Genomic DNA, 18,517 nt, shown 5'->3' with positions numbered 1-18,517 from the left:
ATAAATACATATGCTACATCAAAATATTTAGACAATCAAGACTGCATTAGTAATGCATGTGTACGTTGAATGAAATTATTTCCAGCAGTTTAAATGTTTTGTAAATAACATAATTATTGAGTTACATCCTGAATGTACAGCTGTCCTTCAGTATCCATAAACTTTGCAAAGGTTCTCCTTCTCCCATATACTTTTAAATCTCTAGATTACTTATAATACCAAATATAACACAAATGCTATGTAGTTGAGAGTGTACAACAAATTCAAGTTTTCTTTTTGAAACTTTCCAGTATCTTTTTCCTATTTCCAAACCAAGGTAAAATTCATGGATGTGCAACTCACAGCTATGGAGAAGACTATACGGTGTTTATAATCTTTTTTTCTCCTCAGAGATCAATTCTACTTAGTCCTAGCTTAAGTATTAGAAACCCCAAATTAAGCTTTACTCTATTTGAGGAACACTCTTTGGCTAAAGTACTGATCCATTCAGCCATTACCTACCTATCTATACATGGATAAACTGCGTATGTGTGTGTGGGGGATGGGTTTTAAAGTTCAATACCATGTTCTGTAACTGGCACACAAACTTGTTGTACAAAATTATCCCTCAGTTCTATCCTAAATTCATAATTCAGTTGATTTTATTATCCTCACTTGAAGATGTACAACTGTCATATATAGGAGAAAAACACTGGGACCTTGTAAATCAAAGTTACTTTCACTATTCTGTTGAAGATTTAATATAAATCAATTAATCAACGTTAATCTACACAGTTTGAGAGTTACTTTAGAATTTTATGTTCTGATTCTGTCATTCTTAATGTATAATTTTTGGACAATTTAGAGAGGTTATGACATTTTCAGCTAGTATAAAAACAAACAAGTCTTCTGTTTATTCTATTTCCGATCATATCAAAGAGACTGGAGAATGAGAAATGTGTAAGTGCTACTTATGTAGCACCAATATTTCTTTTATCGAGAAAGAGTACAGTAAGTCCCCTACATAGAAACGAGTTCTAAGAGCACTTTTGTAAAGTCCAATATGTTCCTTAGTTCAGCTGAGTTAGCGAGGGACCCAACTAACACAATCTGATACATAGTACTATATTGTAATAGGTTTATAATACTTTTCACACAGATAATACATAAAAAAACACAAAAAATAGAGTATTTTTTATCTTACAGAGCAGTACCCTAAAAAAATACTGTAGTACATTACACGGGTACAGTTCAGCTGGTCCACAGGGGCTGGCACCACATGAACAGGCAAGAAGAGCTACTGACTAGAGGGAGCAGGGCTGGGAGACGGCAGAGCCGGAGCATGGTCAGCAACAGGACAGAAGCAAGCTGCAATTTCACTCATGCCTGATGCTGATGGCACGGGTTCTGGTTCCTTGTTAGATTCAATTCTGTCTACCCTCTTAGAAAAACGATCCAGGGACACCTGGGTGGTAGCTATTTTTCTCATCATAAAATGACATGGTAACACTGGACCGTATTCTCAATGGCTGCCGCCACCTTCTTGTCTCGTGTACTGTTCGAGATTTAGCTCCTGTGTATCAGAAATGAACGGTGCCTCCTCAAAGAAAATCCCCATGCCGTTCCCTCTGTTGTGAACCTGTTTGGTTCTTCAGCTACTTTTTTTCTCATTGGTCCATTCTCTCAACTGTTTTCACTTTCGTGTCCACTGCTACCACTTTGTGCTTCTTTTTTTTCTTGGCTATATGAAACTTTTAGTATTTTATTCATAGCTTTACAGTATTGGTAAAAATAATGGCCATTATAAATAAGTATAAAATGGAAGCTGATGAAAAAATAACACCAAGTCTTCCTTGACTCCCACCCTCCCACCAAAAAATTAGGTAATATATGGCAAATATCCTTTTCAGACATTATCTTTAGGCATATATTCACTTTGTAGTGGTGGATGGTTTAGTCGCTAAGTCGGGTCTGACTCTTGCAACCGCATGGACTGTAGCCTGCCAGGCTCCTCTGTCCATGGGGTTTTCCAGGCAAGATTACTGGAGTGGGTTGCCATTTCCTTCTCCCCTCCAGGCTCTTTTATCCACGGGTTCTCCAGGCAAGAATACTGGAGTGGGTTGCCATTTCCTCCTCCAGGGGATCTTCCCGACCCAGGGATCGAACCAGTGTGTCTCTTAGGTTCTTTACCACTAGCGCCACCTGGGAAACCCTCTAGAAGCAATAGTACATTTATTTTTCTGTGCCTTTTAAACAACTTGGTTACAGCTTTCAAAAGAGTCCCTTCTTCTCTGAGTTTGGGTGAGTCCTCTTAAATATTTCTTGGGAAAATGAGTTCGATCCATATGATAAATCCCTACAAATCCCTACTCCATGCTTTGACAATGTTAGAATATTGACTTTGCTTTGTTTTTGTTTTCATTTTTTTCTTCTTTACAACAGAGACTACTTAAGTTTCTCAATGAAGCCTTAAAAGGTATTTGACAGATGGAGGTGAACTAGAATGGGCTCTGTCAGACTTTTCTAAATGGAGTAAAATTCTGAAAACCACCCTGTGACACATTATTACTTAAGCTTAAGGATGACTCCTTTGGCTCTTGATAACCCTCCTTTGCCAGTAATTTCAGTCTATTAATCACCTACTTGAAAAAATATCATTTTTTTTCTAGTGACTTCTGCCCTTATGAATTCCTGATTGTGAAACCACAGGTTAGTGATGTCCCCTCCAGGAGTTTTAAGGAGCGTCTTTTATGTTCTATACTGGGCATGCCACTGATTCGTCGACCCAAACGTAAATGGTCTGTGTCAAATGATGGTCCACTCTGTGAGTCAACAAAAAGAAAGAACAAAAAGCCTGGTATTTGTAAATAGTGACTAGATCATGAAGAAGTTGGGCTGAAGGAGATACTGAGGTGTGGCCTATTCATGCAGCCTGGTTGGGAGGGGAGTTTGGGGGAGAATGGATACATGTATATGTATGGCTGAGTCCCTTTGCTGTTCACTTGAAACTATCACAACATTGTTAATCAGCTGTACCCCAATACAAAATTAAAAGTTTAAAATAAAAAAAAAATTTTAAAGAAAGGAAAAACAGAACAGCAACAAAAAGAAGACAGCCTCTGTGTTAAATGTAAAGTCTGACAAAGAATGTTTCTCCAAAAGCAAAGTCTCTGAAATGCCGTTTTCTTGTCTATAAAATAAGAATGCCAAGTAAGCATCTTCAGACCTCCTCCCAGCCATCCATGACCCTTCATCTGAAAACGCCCTCTCTCACGACACACCAATACCCGAAGGAGCCTCTAAGCCACACAGTGGCAATGAGGTCCCCAGTACCTGTCACTGTGGTCACATCCCCTTGGACCAGACGTGGCCATTTGTACCGGGAAATAGTTGTGTGGCCAGCTGGACCAATCAGGCTCTCCTGCTTGGGAATATGAAATCAAGATAGATATTTCATAATAACCTATAAGGGAAAAGAATCTGAAAAAAAATAGATATATTTGTATGTATAACTGAATCGCTTCGCTGTATACCTGAAACACAACATGGTAAATCAGCTTCAATTTTTAAACAGCCATACGCACTAACAGACGTGCAGTCACAGACATACATTCATTGAACACGTGTATATATATTTACGAAAAAAAAGACATAGAAACCCTGAGTCTTAAGTGGAGGCACTGGAGAACATTAAGTTTTCCGTGGTATAAGCCATGTTTGGACCACATGCAGTGAGCTGAAGAAACCTGGTTTGCAACAAGTAAAGGCAGAGAGGGAGAAAGAGGGGAATCTGCATGGAATTAGGCACAGAAGCTGACACAGCCCTGGAGAGGGGACTTCTTGCTGCCGTGACAGTATTCCAGTCCCAGTCCCTGGGCCCAGTGAGGCTTGCTTACCCTTCCCCTCCTCGGCGTCTGTCAAACCTCTTTGTGTCTTTCTTCTTCTCACGCTTTTGCTTTTGCTTAATCTATTCTTTGCCACTGAAGACTGCACGATGTAAAGATGAAAGGAGACAGACGTCAAACTCGCCTGGTATAGTGACTCTTAGATGCAAGCAATACTTTAGCTTCCTTTCCATGGACAAGGTGACACATGACACGCGTGTGACACACAGGGTGTTGTAGTCTGGGAAATGCTGGTCTAAGTTTAAATGGGGTGATGTTATCAATAGGTTTCTAGATCTGTGTAGTTTCAGTTCAGTTCAGTTCAGTCGCTCAGTCGTGTCCGACCCTCCGCGACCCCATGAATCAAAGCACGCCAGGCCTCCCTGTCCATCACCAACTCCCGGAGTACACTCAAACTCATGTTCACAGAGTCGGTGATGCCATCCAGCCATCTCATTCTCGGTCGTCCCCTTCTCCTCCCGCCCCCAACCTTTCCCAGCATCAGAGTCTTTTCCAGTGAGTCAACTCGTCGCATGAGGTGGCCAAAGTATTGCAGTTTCAGCTTTAGCATCAGTCCCTCCAATGAACATCCAGGATTGATCTCCTTTAGAATGGACTGGTTGGATCTCCTTGCAGTATAAGGGACTCTCAAGAGTCTTCTCCAACACCACAGTTCAAAAGCATCGATTCTTCGGCGATCAGCTTTCTTCACAGTCCAACTCTCACATCCATACATGACCACGGGAAAAACCATTGCCTTGACTAGACGGACCTTGGTCGGCAAAGTAATGTCTCTGCTTTTTAATATACTATCAAGGTTGTAGTTTATACATGTGAAAAAAAAAACTCCCTTCCAGAATAAGGCCCGATTCAGCTTCCATCCTTTGAATTTCACTGTGTGTTGTGTGTGGGGGGGTGTGTGTGTGCGTGTACACATTGGAAAAGAAAAGTTTTTAGAATCTTTATGTTCATCTAATCATTAAATTATAGGGCCTTCCCCCTTGCCCACAATTCATGCAAATAACTTCCTCTGTCCCGGTTTTCTCTTCTCTTCCTTTCCACAGTCCCAAAAGAGCCCAAGGGAGGAAATAAGTCATTCTTCCTCTGCTAGGGGCAGAAAGTAAGAGTTATCAGAACTGGCTCTTAAAGAATAAGTAGGTGACCACATGGGGAGAGCGAAGATTAGGAACTGGAGGAAACTAAGTGCTTCAAAGACATACTTTCATATGTTGAAAGAGCATGGCTTGACACTGGGCAAATGGAGGCTAGACAGGGAGATGTTTTGATAGCTATGCTAAAGAGTCCGGGTTTCGACACAAAGGCCAAAAGGTCACTTCTGAACTGATCTAATAGGAAATCCTTCCATATGAGTCAAGTGTCATAATCCAGATTGGTGAGTGGTCTTGTAACAGCCAGATTCCAAAGACAGCCCCCAACGCATCTTCCCTACCAGTGTGTGTGTGTGTGTGTGTGTGTGTGTGCTGAGATTGTTGTCACCTCCCATGTGGAATCTGGGCCACTCTTGTACCTCCCTTTCACCAACAGAATGTGATAGGAGTGACTCTTTGCTTAGCAGCTTTCACTTAGAGTTTTTGAAAACTCTAAGCTGCCATGTAGGATCAGGATATGAAAGGACTTTGTGAACTGAAATACTGTTAAAACATGATTGGGTTGAGGCTGTGATCTGCAACATTAAAGCGGCAGTGCTGCCTGAGTCCTGAGGTGGCTTGAGACATATGTGTCTGGACTGGTCCCCCTGGGTCCTTCACAGGGAACCGGTGGGGCCAAGATGATTGGCTGTGACTGACTAGAGAGCTGGGCTGCAAGGGAATCTGAGGAGACAGCTGGTTGAGCGTTAAAGTGCTGACATTGATTAGTGATGTCTGCCTTGGGCAAGGAGTGAGAAATTACTGCTCCTCTGTGATTTGTGATCACAGAGATGAATGTACTACCCTTGGACCTAGTCGACTTGAGAAAGGTCAGACTCCAGGGACTGGGGGTGAGGGTGGGGGAGAAGACTTCTGGTCAACCAGTTGACTCTCCCTCAGCAGTGCAAAGAGCGCTACATGAGAAGAAGGTGTGGCCATTCTGAAAGACGCAGCCACCATCCAAAAGAAAGCAAGGATTCTCCCTTCATTTCAACACGAGCAAGCCCAGAACCCCTGGCCGCAGTCAGGCTCTGGGTCCAACAGGTGTGACAGACGTGCATTGGGCACATCACCCCCAAACAGCTCTGTCAAGTGCAATAATGAAGGGCTGACACCGAGCCAGACCAGAAACTCATCAGCTCCCATGGCTCAGAAAGCTCCACGGGCTGTCCTGGCCCCTTTGGAGACCCTGAACTGCAGCAGCTAACAAGCCTTGACACAAAACAGCCTGTGCAGTGTACACGGCAAACACTCCTTTCTAGGGCTCGCTGGCCTTGTCTGTTCACAGTTTGCTTTACAAACGCTTGAGATAAAAAGGCGTACACATGACTCCAGGTGAAGAACCCTGCACTCTCTCTGTCACGCGCACTAAATATGTTGGTCTGAGCCCGTCTGTTATTTGGTTTGGTTGTGTTGTTTTGCATTTCCTTCATCAAACCTTTGACAAGGTGTAAAACAAGACATTTGTAAAACAACCAAACCCGAGTGGCGCGGGTGTCTGCCTTCGTTACTTCAATCCTGAGATTGACAGTGAAAGACAAAATATTTCAATAAAATAAAAGTATTGTCAGCAAAAAAAAAAAAGTATGATGATGACATACCAAGAACATAGCACTATGAACTAATAAAAAAAAATTTTGACGAAAAGCAGAAACACATAATACTGCAATTTAATCTTTTTATTTGAAATATAAATATTGTTACTATCAAGCTTGACAGTATAGAAAATGTGTGCCCTGCAGCCTTCTGACAAAACAAAATTTATATTTAAAACTTCCTGAAATAATACCTTTCATCCATAGGGTTCTGTCACATTGCGATGGCCCTAAGCCTGCTGTATGGCCCTGCACCTTTAATTATTTTATGCCTAGAAGACACATTTTAAATAGAAGAGGCGGGTTACAAGAGTTTTGACAGCTGAAGCTGATTAAAATACTGACAACATGCACTCCATAGAATTCCCTGAGGTTTTTGTCAAAGACCCACAGGAAAGTTAAAGATGAGAATCCCCCAACCCCTCCAAAGTATTTCTACGCACTGGCATGAAACATTCAGGCCAGGCTAGTGACATTTGTTGCCTGGCCCTTGCTAGAGAAACTTTTAACAAAAAATTGCCTTTTTCAAAAGTTGCAAGGCCACGAGACTGAAAAAAACTGGTCAGCTATTGAGTTTGCTAATCTGTTTCCAGTTAACAAAGCACAGGGCCTCTTTCCAAGGCCAGCTGTTCCATCTCATTTGCTGAGGAGAAGAAAAGCTGGATGGCTTGCTTATTTATTTATCAGTCTCTTTTACAAGGGTGTTACCAACTGGGCTGGTTTTCTGGATCTAGTGCCTAGTTGTTTCTCGTTAGGGAGTATGGCTTTTACAACCCCCAGTGAAAATCTACTCTCTACCAACCCTGTCACTCCTGTTGCCTGAGGGAGTGAGTCAGAAGCCACTGACTTTATGCTAGTAAAGGAGCCATCAATCTGGGGATGGTTTCTGAAAGCCTCTTGATATCTGAGGCCTGAATTTTAGGGCTGGACCTTCACAAGTTGGTTGAGTCCTGTGTGTGTTCATTCCTTTATTGCACTGATGTAAATGGAGGATCTATTCTGGCCAAGCTTCCCGGGGTCTTTGCCCTTCAAGTGGGCACTCATCTAAAATCCATGGCCAAGTAATACTATACCTGGGAAAACTGTCCTTCAGAAATGATGGAGAGATAAAAGACATTCCCAGGCAAACAAATTAAGGGGGTTCGTCTCCACTAGGCCTATCTTATAAGAAATGCTAAAGGGAGCTCTTCAGGTTGAAACTAAAGGATATTAAGTAACATGAAAACATATAAAAGTCACTGGTAAAGTTAAATATGCAGTCAAACTCAGAATACCCAAATATAGTACTGATGATGTATAAATCACTTTTATTTCTCATATAAAAGTTAAAAAAGCAATGATACTGAAAACAACTAGTGCTATAATTTTTAATGGATAGGTAGCATAAAAAGATGTAAAGTGTGACAATAATAGCATGAAGTGTGAGGAGAAGTAAAAGTGTATAGTTTTTGTATACAATTGAAGTTGTTATCAGCTTAAAATAGGCCATTATATCAATAAGATGCTTTATGTAAGCCTCATAGTAACCACAAAGCAAAAACTTTTAGTAGATACAAAAATACAAAGAAAAGGGAATTAAAATATACAACTACAAAAAAATAAATCACAGATGAAGAAAAGAAGTGGGGAGAAAAGAGTCATGAAACAATGAACTAAATGACTTTACCTATCAATAAGCACTTTAAGCATAAGTAGACTAAATTCTTCAAAAGAAGAAACTGAATGCATTAAACAAAACCAAGATTCAACACTAACATTCTTCTCAAGCATGCATGGAACGTTCCCCAGGAAATTTAAGAACACTGAAATCACATCAAGTATCTTTTCTGACTATAAGGGATGAAACTAAAAGTCAGGAACAGGAGGGAAATGATAAAATCCACAAATCCACAAATACATTAAGCAACACACTCCTGAAAATCACTGGGTCAAAGAAGAAATCAAATGAGGAATCAGAAAGTCTCTTGAGACAAGTGAAAATGAAAACACAACATATAGAAGCTTACGGGATGTGGCAAGAACAGTTTTAAGAAAAAAGTTTATAGTGATAAATGCTTACACTAAGAGAAAAGAAAGATCTCAAATATACAACTTGATGTTATACCTCAAGGAACTGGAAAAACAAGGACAAGCTAAACCCAAATGTAACTGAATAAAAATAATAACAATTAGACTGACAGGAAATCAAACCAGTCAATCCTAAAGGAAATCAACCCTGAACATTCTTTGAAACGATTGATACTGAAGCTGAAGCGCCAATACTTTGGCCACCTGATGCAAAAAACTAACTCACTGGAAAAGACCCTGATGCTGGGAAAGATTGAAGGCAGGAGGAGAAGAGGGTGGCAGAGGATGAGATGGTTAGATAGCACTTCTGACTCAATGGGCATGAATCTGAGCAAACTCTGGGAGCTAGTGAAGGACAGAGAAGACTGGCATGCTGAAGTCCATCACAATGAGTCATACTTGACTTGGTGACTGAACAAAAACAACAACAAAATCCTAAAATATGGATGGAACCATAAAGACACAGAATAGCCAAAGCAACCTTGAGAAAGAAGAACAAAGCTGACAGCATCACATTCACTGATTTCAAACTACATTACAAAGCTATAGTAACTAAAACAGCATGGTACTGGCATAAAAAACAGACACAGAGACTAATAAAACAGAATCAAGAGCCTAGAAATAAACCCATGTGCATACAGTCAACTAATATTTAACAAGGGAGAGACGACTATACAGTAGGGATACTACAGTCTTTTCAATAACTGGTCTTGAGAAAACTGGGTATTCACACACAAAAGAAGGAAATTGTAACCTATCTTACACCTGGCATGAAAATTGACTTGAAATGGATTAAAAACTAAAATGAAAGGCCTGGAACTGTAAACCTTTTAAAAGAAAACAGGGGGAAACCTCTTTGACACTGGTCTTGAAAATGATTTTTTGTTGATATGACACTAAAAGCACAAGCAATAAAAGCAAAAATAAACTAGTGGGACTCCAACAGACTTAGAAGCTTCTGCACAGGAAAAGAAATAATTAACAAAATGAAGAGGCAACCTATGGAAATGGAGAAAATATACACATGCCATGTATCAGATAAGGAGTTAATCCAAAATACATAAGGGATTCATATAACTCAGTTAGTCAGTTCAATCACTCAGTCATGTCCAACTCTTTGCAACCCCATGGACTGTAGCATGCCAGGCTTCCCTGTCCATCACCAACTCCCAGAGCTTACTCAAACTCAGGTTCATCAAGTCAGTGATACCATCCAACCATCTCATTCTCTGTTGTCCCCTTTTCCTCCTGCCTTCAATCTTTCCCAGCATCAGGGTCTTTTCCAATGAGTTAGTTTTTTGCATCAGGTGGCCAAAGTATTGGAGTTTCAGTCTTAGCTTCAGTCCTTCCAATGAACATTCAGGACTGATTTCCTTTAGGATGGACTGATTGGATCTCTTTGCAGTCCAAGGGACTCTCAAGAGTCTTCTCCAAAGCATCAACTCTTCAAAGGCATCAATTCTTCGGCACTCAGCTTTCTTTATAGTCCAACTCTCACATCCATACATGACTACTGAAAAAAATCACAGCTTTGGCTAGATGGACCTTTGTCAGCAAAGTGATGTCTCTGCTTTTTAATATGCTATCTAGGTTGGTCATAGTTTTTCTTCCAAGGAGCAAGAGTCTTTCAATTTTTTGGCTAAAGTCACCATCTGCAGTGACTTTGGAGCCCACAGAAATAAAGTCTGCCACTGTTTTCACTGTTTCCCCATCTATTTGCCATGAAGTGATAGGACCGGATGCCATGATCTTAGTTTTCTGAATGTTGAGCTTCAAGCCAACTTTTTCACTCTCCGCTTTCACTTTCATCAAAAGGCTCTTTAGTTCTTCTTCACTTTCTTCCATAAGTGTGGTGTCATCTGCATATCTGAGGATTAAACATATAATCTGATTTTAAATGATCAAAAAATATGAATAGGCATTTTTCCAAAGAAAACACACAAATGTCCACCCTGTAGATGACAAATGCTCAAAATTACTAATGTTCATGGAAATTCAAATCACAGCCACAAAGATATATCACTTCATCCCTGTTAGAATGGCTGTTATCAAAAAGAAAAGAGGTAACAAGTGTTGGTGAGAATGTGGACCAAAGGAAGCCGTTGTGCATTGTTGGTCTGGGTATAAACTGACATACCCATCATGGAAAACAGGATGCGAGTTTCTCAAAAAAATTTTAAATATGACTAGAATATGACTCAGCAATCCCACACCTAGGAACATATCCAAAGGACATGAAATCAGTATCTCAACATCTATACCCATTCACTGCAGCATTATTTACAACAACCAAAGTACACATGCAAATAACCTAAGTGTCCAACAATGCAAGAAGGAATAGAGACAATGTGATCACACACACACACACACACACACACACACACACACACACACACTGTGGAATATTATTCAGACATAAAAAAGAAAATCCTGACATTCATAACAACATAATCAGAACTTGAGGGCATAAGCTAAGTGAAATAAGCCCTATTGGTAAAGACAAATTCTTTACTTATATGAAAGTGATGTCATATAAGTATGATATCACTTGATAACATGGATTATGGTTTAGTCGCTAAGTCATGCCCAACTCTTGCAACCCCATGGACTGTAGCCTGCCAGGTTCCTCTGCCCATGGGAATCTCCAGGAAAGAATACTGGAGTAGGTTGCCATTTCCTTGATATCACTTATATATGGAAGCTAAAAATGCTGAACTTATAAAAATAGAAAGTGCAATGGTGGTTGCCAGGAGTTGGGGAGTAGAAGAAATGAGAAGACATAGGTAAAAGGGTATAAATTTTCCAGTTATGAATAAGTTGTGGGGATCTAACATAAAGCATAGTGACTATAGCTAACAACACTGCATTATATACTTGAAAGTCGCTAAGAGAGTAGAACTTAGACGTTATTACCACACACCAAAAAAAATATATATATATATATATAGTTATGTGAGGTGATGGATATGTTAAGTAACCTTATTGTGGTTATCACTTTGCAGTATACAAAAGTATCAAATTGTCACGAGTGCATCTTAAACTTATACAATGTCATATGTCAATTATATCTCAGAAAGTCTGGGGAAAAAAGAATGAATAAGCTTTTGAAAGAAAGGCACAACTGAAGGGTAACTCTGGGTAGAAGGAACCACGTGAGGGAAAAGCTGGGGGCAGGAAAGAAATCACTGATCCAGGAGGAGAGCCTCTTGGGGTGAGGCCTGGAGGGAAGATGAGGCTAAACAGGGGTCAGCGAACATTTTTTGTGGAGGACCAAAGACTCAAGGGATTGTTGGCCATACCACCTCTGTCATAACTGCACCGTTGCTCTTAAAGCACAAAAGCAGCTGCAGACAATATGTAAACAAATGGGACACTGCTGTGTTCCAATAAAACTCTTATTTACAAAAGCCAGGTGGTGGGCCAGATTTGACCCCTAGGCCATAGTCTGCAGTGTCTGATTGGTGGGGTGGGGTAGGGAGGGGTTTGGGTTTAAATGACTTACTAAATCCCTTATTCTGTGTTAGGGAGCCATTGAAGACAGGAAGGGAATAGATTTTTTTTTTTCCCTTGAACTTTTGAGGAAATATCAAGAAGTAGGATGTTTTCATTACATGCAGTTCCTCTCTTTTACAAAGTAAAAGTAGTTTACCAATATGTAAAAGTAGTCAAAGTATGGTCAAAGTAGTTACCAATATGTATCAAGTGGTTACCTGGTTCCAAAGGCTTTGTATGGTCTCATTTAATACAGTAGGCCCAGAGCAGGATATAATGTTCCCCCTTCCTTTAACTCCCTCAGGGCTTAGAGAATAATAAAAAGCAGTCTCTGATACTTCATCTACAACCAGAGTTGGTTTCTGCATTTCACCCAGTGAAATGGGTGACCAAGGGCTCAGAGGCAGCATGCTTCTTGATTTTCACAGGCCAGCTGGGTGGGGGCAAGAGCACCCATGAGTGCCGTAGAGATACATTAACTCTGAAAGGACCTGGTGCTCATTTTGGAATCAGCTAAAATCAGCAGACACCAAGGAGGAGAGGCAAGAGAGGCATGCTACTCGGAGCGCCAGCCACGTGCTAGAGTTCACTAGTGTACGTTCCACTGCTGGTGGCACTTAGGTGGTTTCCATGTCTGGGCTACTGCAAACGTTGCCCCCGTGAGCACTGTGCTGTATGTCTTTCAGTGAACACGAGTATGCATTCTACTGGGCACGTGTTCTTTAGATTTGTTTTATACCAGAAAGTTTGCTTGTCTATGCCAGACATTTGCCCATTTGTTAATAAAACAGATATATGGTGCCTTACCTGGCTATGCGTACATGTGTGCTAAGTCGCTTCAGTCGGGTCCAACTCTTTGTGACCCTATGGACAGTAGCCTGCCAGGCTTCTCTGTTCATGGGATTCTCCAGGCAAGAATACTGGAGTGGATTGCCATGCCCTCTAGGGATCAAACCTGTGTCTCCAGCAGCTCCTGCATTGCTGGCAGATTCTTTACCACTGAGCCACCAGGGAAACTCTATCTGGCTATTCAGTTCAGTTCAGTTCAGTCGTTCAGTAGTGTCCGACTTTCCGCAACCCCATGAATCACAGCACGCCAGGCCTCCCTGTCCATCACCAACTCCCGGAGTACACTCAAACTCATGTCCACAGAGTCGGTGATGCCATCCAGCCATCTCATTCTCCGTCGTCCCCTTCTCCTCCCGCCCCCAACCTTTCCCAGCATCAGAGTCTTTTCCAGTGAGTCAACTCGTCGCATGAGGTGGCCAAAGTATTGCAGTTTCAGCTTTAGCATCAGTCCCTCCAATGAACATCCAGGATTGATCTCCTTTAGAATGGACTGGTTGGATCTCCTTGCAGTCCAAGGGACTCTCAAGAGTCTTCTCCAACACCACAGTTCAAAAGCATCGATTCTTCGGCGATCAGCCTTCTTCACAGTCCAACTCTCACATCCATACATGACCACGGGAAAAACCATTGCCTTGACTAGACGGACCTTGGTTGGCAAAGTAATGTCTCTGCTTTTTAATATACTATCAAGGTTGGTCATAACTTTCCTTCCAAGGAGCAAGCGTCTTTTAATTTCATGGCTGCAATCAGCATCTGCAGTGATTTTGGAGCCCAAAAAAACAAAGTCTGACACTGTTTCCACTGTTTTTCCATCTATTTCCCATGAAGTGATGGGACCAGATGCCATGATCTTTGTTTTCTGAATGTTGAGCTTCAAGCCAACCTTTTCACTCTCCTCTTTCACTTTCATCAAGAGGCTTTTGAGTTCCTCTTCACTTTCTGCCATAAGGGTAGTGTCATCTGCATATCTGAGGTTATTGATATTTCTCCCAGCAATCTTGATTCCAGCCCAGCGTGCCTCATGATGTACTCTGCATATAAGTTAAATAAGCAAGGTGACAATATACAACCTTGACGTACACCTTTTCCTATTTGCAACCAGTCTGTTGTTCCATGTACAGTTCTAACTGTTGCTTCCTGACCTGCATACAGGTTTCTCAAGAGGCAGGTCAGGTGATCTGGGATTCCCATCTCTTTCAGAATGTTCCACAGTTTATTGTGATCCACACAGTCAAAGGCTTTGGCATAGTCAATGAAGCAGAAATAGATCTTTTTCTGAAACTCTCTTGCTTTCTCCATGATCCAGCGGATGTTGGCAATTTGATCTCTGGTTCTTCTGCCTTTTCTAAAACCTGCTTGAACATCTGGGAGTTCACGGTTCACATACTGCTGAAGCCTGGCTTGGAGAATTTTGAGCATGACTTTACTAGCGTGTGAGATGAGTGCAATTGTCCGGTAGTTTGAGCATTCTTTGGCATTGCCTTTCTTTGGGATTGGAATGAAGACTGACCTCTTCCAGTCCTGTGGCCACTGCTGAGTTTTCCAAATCTGCTGGCATATTGAGTGCAGCACTTTCACAGCATCATCTTTCAAGACTTGAAATAGCTCAACTGGAATTCCATCACCTCCACTAGCTTTGTTAGTAGTGATGCTTTCTAAGGCCCAATTGACTTCACATTCCAAGATGTATGGCTCTAGGTCAGTGATCACATTATCGTGACTATCTTGGTCGTGAAGATCTTTTTTGTACAGTTCTTCTGTGTATTCCTGCCACCTCTTCTTAATATCCTCTGCTTCTGTTAGTTCCATACCATTTCTGTCCTTTATCGAGCCCATCATTGCATGAAATGTTCCCTTGGAATCTCTAATTTTCTTGAAGAGGTCTCTTGTTTTTCCTATTCTGTTGTTTTCCTCTATTTCTTTGCATTGATCACTGAGGAAGTCTTTCTTATCTCTCCTTGCTATTCTTTGGAACTCTGCATTCAGATGCTTATATCTTTCCTTTTCTCCTTTGCTTTTCGCCTCTCTTCTTTTCACAGCTATTTGTAAGGCCTCCTCAGACAGCCATTTCGCTCTTTTGCATTTCTTTTCCATGGGGATGGTCTTGGTCCCTGTCTCCTCTACAATGTCACGAACCTCCGTCCAGAGTTCATCAGGCACTCTATCTATCAGATCTAGTCCCTTAAATCTATTTCTCACTCCCACTGTATAACCATAAGGGATTTGATTGAGGTCATATCTGAATGGTCTAGTGGTTTTCCCTACTTTCTTCAATTTAAGTCTGAACTTCGCAATAAGGAGTTCATGATCTGAGCCACAGTCAGCTCCTGGTCTTGTTTTTGCTAACTGTATACAGCTTCTCCATCTTTGGTTGCAAAGAATATAATCAATCTGATTTCAGTGTTGACCATCTGGTGATGTCCATGTGTAGAGTCTTCTCTTGTGTTGTTGGAAGAGGGTGTTTGCTATGACCAGTGCATTCTCTTGACAAAACTCTATTAGCCTTTGCCCTGCTTCATTCCGTGCTCCAAGGCCAAATTTGCCAGTTACTCCAGGTGTTTCTTGACTTCCTACTTTTGCATTCCAGTCCCCTATAATGAAAAGGACATCTTTTTTGGGTGTTAGTTCTAAAAGGTCTTGTAGGTCTTCATAGAACCGATTAACATGAGGTATACATCCCCCTAAAAAAAAACTATTAAGGCACAAATAGTGAATCATGGACCCAAATCACACTGAGGCAGAAGAGGGGATGTTCAGAGGGGCACAGCATTGTAAATAATAAAGAGGTGATAAAAATTCAAGGAAATTTTACCTCTAACCCAGGTCTGAAAATCAAGCTCATTATTACTTTTTGTGCCTTAATTAACGCTTAGTATCATTCTGAATCACTCCCATTAAGCTATTCTTCTATGTTTCCCCTGCATAATGCCTTAAATAGAAATAAATTGCAACATTAGTTAATAGCATTACATCATGTGAATTTTAAATACCACAACTTAGGAGAAATAAAGCTTTATTAGGAGTCAAGTTATAAATCTGCATTAGACAAAGCTGTAGATATTTTTGGAAAGTGTTGGCTATATGAGCTACTAAAAGAAAATCGGTTTCTTTGAATTCTCTTAATGCTATTGTGGTTTTTATTTTTATGCCACTGCCAACATTTCAGGGCCCTGTCTAGGAAATAAAGCAAGCGTATTGTTGTACTTGGCCCCTAGGGTTAGGAGGTTGGGAGGTGGTGGGGGGGTGGTTTTGGAGCTTGATTGAGTTGAATTTAAAGTCAACCACAACATGCAAAAATAAAGAAGTTCTCAATCAGAGGCAATATGAGCTGAATTTGGAGAAACCATCTACATATATTTTGTTACATCCAATCTTTTAGAGTCTGGGTCACTGAATATTCTCAGTATAAGGACAGCATGAATTTTATTCATTTACCAGTAAGCAGTTTGTGTAAACAGCCAAGAACATGAACTTCAGATTCAGTTAAACTGTAATTTCTAATTTGTGACCCAGGGTAAGTTTCTTGACTTTTCAGAGTAGGGCCACCATGTATAGTTGTACAGGTTGCTAACTGCAAAACAATTTTTCCAACAAGTGGAGACTGTGCCCCACTAGCCTAGTCATAGAACTGTGTCCCCTAGGGGTTTCACTTGCACAAAGACCCTGTATAAACTTGTGGTGTCCCTGACTGTGAGCCTATTTCCCTACTTCTAAAACAAGGATGGAATAATTGTGTGAAACTCGTGTGAGTTTTACACAATCACTGTAGGATTTTCCTAAATATCACACAAATGAAGGGCACAGCACACTGCATGACTTCCTACACATATTTTGGGCCATGGGTGTTTTGTTTCCTTCTCCAGTGGGAGTGCCTGCCATTATATGCAGTTCTTGTCCTGGGTGCTAGGAAAAACAGTAGGAGAGTAAAGAAGGCATCTCCTTTCATGGATTTAAATATGTAGGAAGCTTCTCTCTTCACAGGTCTATTCATAAAGGTGGTCTCTCTTTGGGTAGTTGCTTTGTTATAAAATCAGTATAAAAATATCACAGGAATTTGAGGAACTAGAAAAATATCACTTATAATCACATAGCTCATTATTATCATATCTGTGGCTATGGCTGTTACTTGACAGTGTTTACCAAAGAAAATTCAAGTAAATCAGGACACAGATCATAACACATGGTCGTGGAAAGCAGCCTTGTGATCTTACAAGAGAGGTGATGCTTAAAAATAAGTACAGAGAGGCCAAATTGACTGTTTTAGGTCAATTTCTATTCAATGGATTGGATGCTAAATATTCAATCTGATCCCATTATAGTCACCGAACCATTACAGCCACTGATGATGAAATAACCATATCAGCTCAACTATTCAAGTTCCTAATCTATTTTTTGCCACTTGACAATGGGACTAACTAATGTGATTAAAATATGGTTGAGTTAGTGGCAGCATAGAGATACCATCTATGATTGAGCAAAGAGGAAAAACAACCCAAAATGTGGACAGGCAAGACAGGGAGAAAGATGGGCTGTGCCTGTGGCTTGAGTCTAGGCCATGCTTTGCTTTACATTAGCAGAGCTCGTCCATGGGGGCTGACGAACAAGGAGGCCCCCAGGGTGTACCACACAGGTGCCACAGCCAGCTCGGCCTGGAAGGACCCCACACTGGAACAAGAGAGATGGTCAGAACTTGGAAAATGGAACCCAGGTTTAAAACCAGAAATATGAGAAAGCAGTGCATTTCGTCAGAGACACTAGGTGAAAGATGGCACGGGGAATATCCAAGACACGAGTGCCAGGGACCAGCGTATCAAAAAGGAGTGATTTGCTTCGGCTGTAGTTCTGCATCTGTTGAGTGTCTGTTCATAACATCTGCCTTAAGATTGATTTTGTGATAGTTTGTGATTGATGAGGGAGATTTGAGATGGGAAGGCTTAAAAGGCATGAAATAAGTTACAGAAAATGAATAGCATGACATGAGATGAACAGAGCTGAAGTGTGAGTGAGTGTGGTGGCTGGTAACAGAAAATAATTTTTAAAATAAACTCAGTGAACATAGATACACATTTGTGTGCCCCACAATATCATAGCAATGGCATCATCACCTACTTTGTACCAATTTTTCCACATATTTAAATGACTGAGATGCTCTTCCTTGTTTAATCTCACTTATTTTATCATTAAGAGTTCAGCTTTTGAAATAAAATTCCAAAAAAAAGAAAGAGATGAACTGATAAGAGAGGTTACCTCTGGGGAGGAGAGGGAAATTGACAGGTTTTGTCAAGGTAGTATAGGAGCTTCAGCTGCGTCTTTGTTACTATCTTTTTTTCTTTTGAGAACAGTTGGTTTACAGTGTTGTGTTAGTTCCGTGGTACAGCAAAGTGCCTCAGTTATACGTATATATATATATATATATATATATATATACACACACCCCATTTAAGATTACCTACCCATTTAGGTCACCACAGAGCATTGAGTAGAGTTCCCAGTGCCTTCTGGT

Source organism: Moschus berezovskii, chromosome 22, assembly GCF_049115385.1.
Source record: "Moschus berezovskii isolate FMDL1 chromosome 22, NW_MosBer_1.0, whole genome shotgun sequence".
Taxonomy (NCBI): Eukaryota; Metazoa; Chordata; class Mammalia; order Artiodactyla; family Moschidae; genus Moschus; species Moschus berezovskii.
The sequence above is the reverse complement of the archived record's forward strand: the minus strand, read 5'-3'. Positions refer to the sequence as shown.